Source organism: Arachis hypogaea, chromosome 15 (genome assembly GCF_003086295.3).
Source record: "Arachis hypogaea cultivar Tifrunner chromosome 15, arahy.Tifrunner.gnm2.J5K5, whole genome shotgun sequence".
Lineage (NCBI taxonomy): Eukaryota > Viridiplantae > Streptophyta > Magnoliopsida > Fabales > Fabaceae > Arachis > Arachis hypogaea.
In genome coordinates, this window is record NC_092050.1 from 51,069,880 (window position 1) to 51,076,265 (window position 6,386).

At 36.4% G+C, this 6,386-nt stretch overlaps 1 non-coding gene across 1 annotated transcript; it reads left to right on the plus strand.

The window, feature by feature from the left end:
* Window positions 1–2,022: 2,022 nt before the first annotated feature.
* LOC112753418 (small nucleolar RNA R71) lies at window positions 2,023–2,130 on the plus strand. The gene has a single exon (XR_003177806.1). It is a non-coding gene; the product is annotated as a small nucleolar RNA R71 (small nucleolar RNA).
* The last annotated feature ends 4,256 nt before the right edge of the window (window positions 2,131–6,386 follow it).

Genomic DNA, 6,386 nt, shown 5'->3' on the forward strand with positions numbered 1-6,386 from the left:
GGCCAAATATAATCCTACCTTGACCATAACCCCATTACAACCCTTAAAAGACCTCTTGATATATGTATTTGTGCATTAAACTTTTGTTGATTGGTAGAAAAAGAGCAAGCCTTAGAAAGCAAGGTTAGTAGAGAATTGAGAGAATCGAACCTTAAACACTTGAGTGATTAGAATATATACACTTCCGGTGAGGGTTCGACGCTCGATTTTTTGTTCCCGGCTTTCATGAGCTATTTTCTTCTGCAAGTTTACTTGTACTTTATTTTGTGATTTGAATTAGTGAAATTCAGTTCATGTTTGTTTTTAAAAGATTTGTTTACTTTTAACCAAGTAGGTAAAAATATTTTGCATTTAGCTGCATTCACATAGATAGGTTGCATTTCATACATTCTACCATTCCTCTTCATCCTTTATAGCTTCTCTTGAGCTTAACATGAGGACATGCTAATGTTTAAGTGTGGGGAGGTTGATAAACCACTATTTTATGGTTTATCCTGTGCTTAATCTAGTGGATTTTATCCATTATTCTCACGCTTATTCATACAATTCGCATGTTTTATGTTTTCCTTCCTGATTTTGTGCTATGATTGAAAACATGCTTCTTTGGCCTTCAAATTTGCTATGTTTAATCCATTCTTATTACCTTTCGATGCCGTGATATGTGTGTTAAGTGATTTTAAGGTTTATAGGGCAGGAATGGCTTAGAGGATGGAAAGGAAGCATGCAAAAGTGGAAGGAATACAAGAAACTGAAGGAACTGCTAAAGCTATTGGTGCATGAAATTGTGATCTCCAGGCTCACCTTGTACTTGTGTGAGAGTAACAATATATAATTGTATTGAATCCTCATCGTGGCTCTATGTGTGGACACAACTTCGATACAACTAACCAGCAAGTGCACTGGGTCGTCCAAGTAATACCTTACGTGAGTAAGGGTCGAATCCCACGGAGATTGTTGGTATGAAGCAAGCTATGGTCACCTTGTAAATCTCAGTCAGGCGGATTTAAACATGATACTTGATTAGATTAAAATAAACAATAAAAGGGATAGAGATACTTATGTAGATTCATTGGCATGAATTTCAGATAAGCGAATGGAGATGCTTTTCGTTCCTCTGAACCTCTGCTTTCCTACTATCTTCATCCAATCAGTCTTACTCCTTTCCATGGCTGGCTTTATGTGATACATCACCACTGTCAATGGCTACTTTCAGTCATCTCACGGGAAAATGATCCAATGCCCTGTCACGGCACGGCTAATCGTCTGGAGGCATCACCCTTGTCAATGGCTTCATCTTATCCTCTCTTCTGTATTACTTGGGAGAGTACTAGGAGGGATTTCAGTGATCCTTTTACTCAGCTGGCCCACTTGTGCTTCCAGATTTCTAATGGAAGACCTTGTTTCATTCATGAAACTTACAGTGGCCTTAGATAGATCAGAGACTAGATTTGTTAAATTAGAAGCATTTTGTTCAGAGTTCTCTGTCTGTTGCTGAGTTGATGATGGAAAAGGCTTGCTATTGCTAAACCTGTTTCTTTAACCATTATTAAAGCCTTGTTGGGGCTTTTGATCCTTCCATGAGAAATTTGGATGATTTCTCCATGTTGAGTTATAGGTGTTTCCATAAGGTTCACCTAAGTAATTTACCTCTGCTATTGCAGGGTTCTCAGGATCATAGGCTTCTTCTTCAGGAGAAGCCTCTTGAGTACTGTTGGATGCAACTTGCATTCCATGCAGACTCTGAGAAATCATATTGACTTGCTGAGTCAATATTTTGTTCTGAGCCAATATGGCATTCAGAGTATCAACTTCAAGAACTCCCTTCTTCATAGGCGTCCCATTATTCACAGGATTCCTTTCAGAAGTGTACATGAACTGGTTATTAGCAACCATGTTAATGAGTTCTTGAGCTTCTGCAGGCGTTTTCTTTAGGTGAATGGATCCACCTGCAGAAGTGTCCAGTGACATCTTTGATAGCTCAGATAAACCATCATAGAATATATCCAGGATGGTCCATTCTGAAAGCATGTCAGAAGGACACTTTTTGGTCAACTGTTTGTATCTTTCCCAAGCTTCATAGAGAGATTCACCTTCTTTCTGTCTGAAGGTTTGAACATCAGCTCTAAGCTTGCTCAGCTTTTGAGGAGGAAAGTACTTGGCTAAGAAAGCCGTGACCAGCTTATCCCAAGAGTTCAGGCTGTCTTTGGGTTGAGAATCCAACCATAATCTAGCTCTGTCTCTTACAGCAAAAGGGAAAAGCATGAGCCTGTAGACTTCAGGATCTATTCCATTAGTCTTAACAGTATCACATATCTGCAAGAATTCAGTTAAAAACTGAAAAGGATCTTCAGATGGAAGTCCATGAAACTTGCAGTTCTGCTGCATTAGAGAAACTAATTGAGGTTTCAGCTCAAAGTTGTTTGCTCCAATGGCAGGAATGGAGATGCTTCTTCCATGTAAATTGGAATTAGGTGCAGTAAAGTCACCAAGCATCTTCCTTACATTATTATTATTTTCGGCTGCCATCTCCTCTGCCTGTTCGAAAATTTCTGAAAGGTTATCTCTGGATTGTTGTATTTTGGCTTCTCTTAATTTTCTCTTCAGAGTCCTTTCAGGTTCTGGATCTGCTTCCACAAGAATGTTCTTATCCTTGCTCCTGCTCATATGACAAGGAAGAATGGACAGAAAAATGATAATAATAATAGAGATTCTCTTTACCACAGTATAGAGGTTCCCTTATGTGAGTAGAAGAAAAGAGGAAGAAATTCGAACACAGATAGAAGAGGGGGTTCGAATTTGGTGATGATGTGAGGAAGAGATGTTAGTTAATGAATGAATAAATAGAATAGGATGAGAGAGAAGGAGGGAATTTTCGAAAATTATTTTTCAAAAGGAGTTAGTGATTTTTGAAAATGGTTTTTGAAAAATGTTAGTAATTTTCGAAAATTTTTGAAATCAAAAATAAAAAATAAAAATAATTAGTTAATTAAAAAGAAATTTTTGAAAAAGGGGGAGATATTTTCGAAAATTAGAGAGAGAAAGTTAGTTAGGTGGTTTTGAAAAAGTTAAGAAACAAACAAAAAGTTAGTTAGTTAGTTGAAACAAATTTTGAAAAGATAAGAAGTTAGGAAGTTAGAAAAGATATTTTGAAAAGATATTTTTGAAAAAGATAAGATAAGAAGATATATTTTTTTTTTAAAAAGATATGATAGAAATTAGTTTTTGAAAAAGATTTGATTTTTAAAATCACAATTAATGACTTGATTCATAAGAAATCACAAGATATGATTCTAGAACTTAAAGTTTGAATCTTTCTTAACAAGCAAGTAACAAACTTCAAATTTTTGAATCAAAACATTAATTGTTTATGTTATTTTCGAAAATTTGGTATAAAAATAAGAAAAAGATTTTTGAAAAATATTTTTGGGATTTTCGAAAATAACTAAGAATTTTGAAAAAGATTTGATTTTGAAAAAGATTTGATTTTGAAAAAGATTTTGAAAAAGATAAGATTTTCAAATTGAAAATTTGATTTGACTTATGAGAAACAATTTGATTTTAAAAATTTTTGAAAAAGTCAACTCAATTTTCGAATTTGATGAGAGAAAAAGGGAAAAATATTTTTTTGATTTTTTTGAATTTTTTTTTTTTGAAAACATGAAAATTATGCAATGCATGAAATTTTTAGATCAAAACAATGAATGCATGCAAGAATGCTATGAATGTCAAGATGAACACCAAGAACACTATGAATGTCATGATGAACATCAAGAACATATTTTTGAAAAATTTTTAATGCAAAGAAAACATGCAAGACACCAAACTTAGAATTCTTTAATGCTTAGACACTAAGAATTCAAGAATGCATATGATAAACATGAAAAGACACAAAACAAAAATTCATCAAGATCAAACAAGAAGACTTACCAAGAACAACTTGAAGATCATGAAGAACACTATGAATGCATGATATTTTCGAAAAATGCAAGATGCATATGCAATTGACACCAAACTTATAATGTGACTCAAGACTCAAACAAGAAACAGAAAATATTTTTGATTTTTATGATTTTCTAAATTTTTTTTTGGATTTTTATTTTATATTTTTCGAAAATAGTTTTGAAAAAGAAAAATAAGGATTCCAAAATTTTTAATATGAATTCCAGGAATCTTGCCATGTTAGTCTAAAGCTTCAGTCCAGGAATTAGACATGGCTCACTAGCCAGCCAAGCTTTCAAAGAAAGCTCCAGTCCAAAACACTAGACATGGCCAATGGCCAGCCAAGCTTCAGCAGGTGATCATGGATCAGCAGCAGGTGGATGAGCAACAACTAATTTGCTCTTGATAACAAATTGCAAGCCTCAGTCCAAATGAATTTAGACATGGCTTTACAGCCAGCCAGGCTTCACATGCTTCATGAAACACTAGAATTCATTCTTAAAAATTTTGAATAAATTTTTGAAAACATTTTTAATTAATTTTTTTTCCGAAAAAAGATGAGAGATTTTTGAAAATATTTTTGAAAGATTTTTGAAAACAAAACGAAAAGAAAATTACCTAATCTGAGCAACAAGATGAACCGTCAGTTGTCCAAACTCAAACAATCCCCGGCAACGGCGCCAAAAACTTGGTGCTGTTGCCGTATCAAAAGGGAATCTGGCACTGATGTTACCGGACCAAAAGCTTGCCGAAAACTTAAACAATCCCCGGCAACGGCGCCAAAAACTTGGTGCACGAAATTGTGATCTCCAGGCTCGAACAAATCCTGGTAATGGCTCCAAAGCTTGGTGCTCTGATCTTAATTCATAATTGTCACAACTTCGGTACAACTAACCAGCAAGTGCACTGGGTCGTCCAAGTAATACCTTACGTGAGTAAGGGTCGAATCCCACGGAGATTGTTGGTATGAAGCAAGCTATGGTCACCTTGTAAATCTCAGTCAGGCAGATATAAAGTGATAATGGTGTTTTCGAATATTATATAATAAAATAGGGATAGAGATACTTATGTAAATCATTGGTAAGAGTTTCAGATAAGCGAATGGAGATGCTTTTCGTTCCTCTGAACCTCTGCTTTCCTGCTATCTTCATCCAATCAGTCTTACTCCTTTCCATGGCTGACTTTATGTAAGGGCATCACCGTTGTCAGTGGCTACATCCCCTCCTCTCAGTGAATAATATGCTCACGCACCCTGTCACGGCACGGCTATTCATCTGTCGGTTCTCGATCATGCTGGAATAGGATTCACCCTCCTTTTGCGTCTGTCACTAACGCCCAGCACTCGCGAGTTTGAAGCTCGTCACAGTCATTCAATCATTGAATCCTACTCAGAATACCACAGACAAGGTTTAGACCTTCCGGATTCTCTTGAATGCCGCCATCATTCTAGCTTACGCCACGAAGATCCTGGTTAGGAGATCTAAGAGATACTCATTCTAGCTTAATTCATGTAGAACAGAAGTGTTTGTCAGGCACGCGTTCATAAGGGAGAAGGATGATGAGCGTCACACATAATCATCACCTTCATCACGTTCTTGGGTGCGAATGGATATCTTAGAAGCGAAATAAGAAGAATAGAATAGAAAATAGTAGTACTTTGCATTAATCTTTGAGGAACAGCAGAGCTCCACACCTTAATCTATGGAGTGTAGAAACTCTACCATTGAAAATACATAAGTGAAGGTCCAGGCATGGCCGAGATGGCCAGCCCCCTAAAACGTGATCAAAGGATCATAAGGTAATCCAAAGATGCCTAATACAATAGTAAGAGGTCCTATTTATAATAAACTAGCTACTAGGGTTTACATGAGTAAGTATTTGATGTATAAATCCATTTCCGGGGCCCACTTGGTGTGTGTTTGGGCTGAGCTTAAGTGTTCCACGTGCAGAGGCCATTTGTGGAGTTGAACGCCAGTTTTTGTGCCAGTTTGGGCGTTCAACTCTGGTTTTGGATCCTTTTCTGGCGCTGGACGCCAGATTTGGGCAGAAGGCTGGCGTTGAACGCCAGTTTACGTCGTCAATTCTTGGCCAAAGTATGGACTATTATATATTTCTGGAAAGCCCTGGATGTCTACTTTCCAACGCAATTAGAAGCGCGCCATTTCGAGTTCTGTAGCTCCAGAAAATCCACTTTGAGTACAGGGAGGTCAGAATCCAACAGCATCAGCAGTCCTTCTTCAACCTCTGAATCTGATTTTTGCTCAAGTCCCTTAATTTCAGCCAGAAAATACCTGAAATTACAGAAAAACACACAAACTCATAGTAAAGTCCAGAAATGTGAATTTAACATAAAAACTAATGAAAACATCCCTAAAAGTAACTAGATCCTACTAAAAACATACTAAAAACAATGCCAAAAAGCGTATAAATTATCCGCTCATCACTAT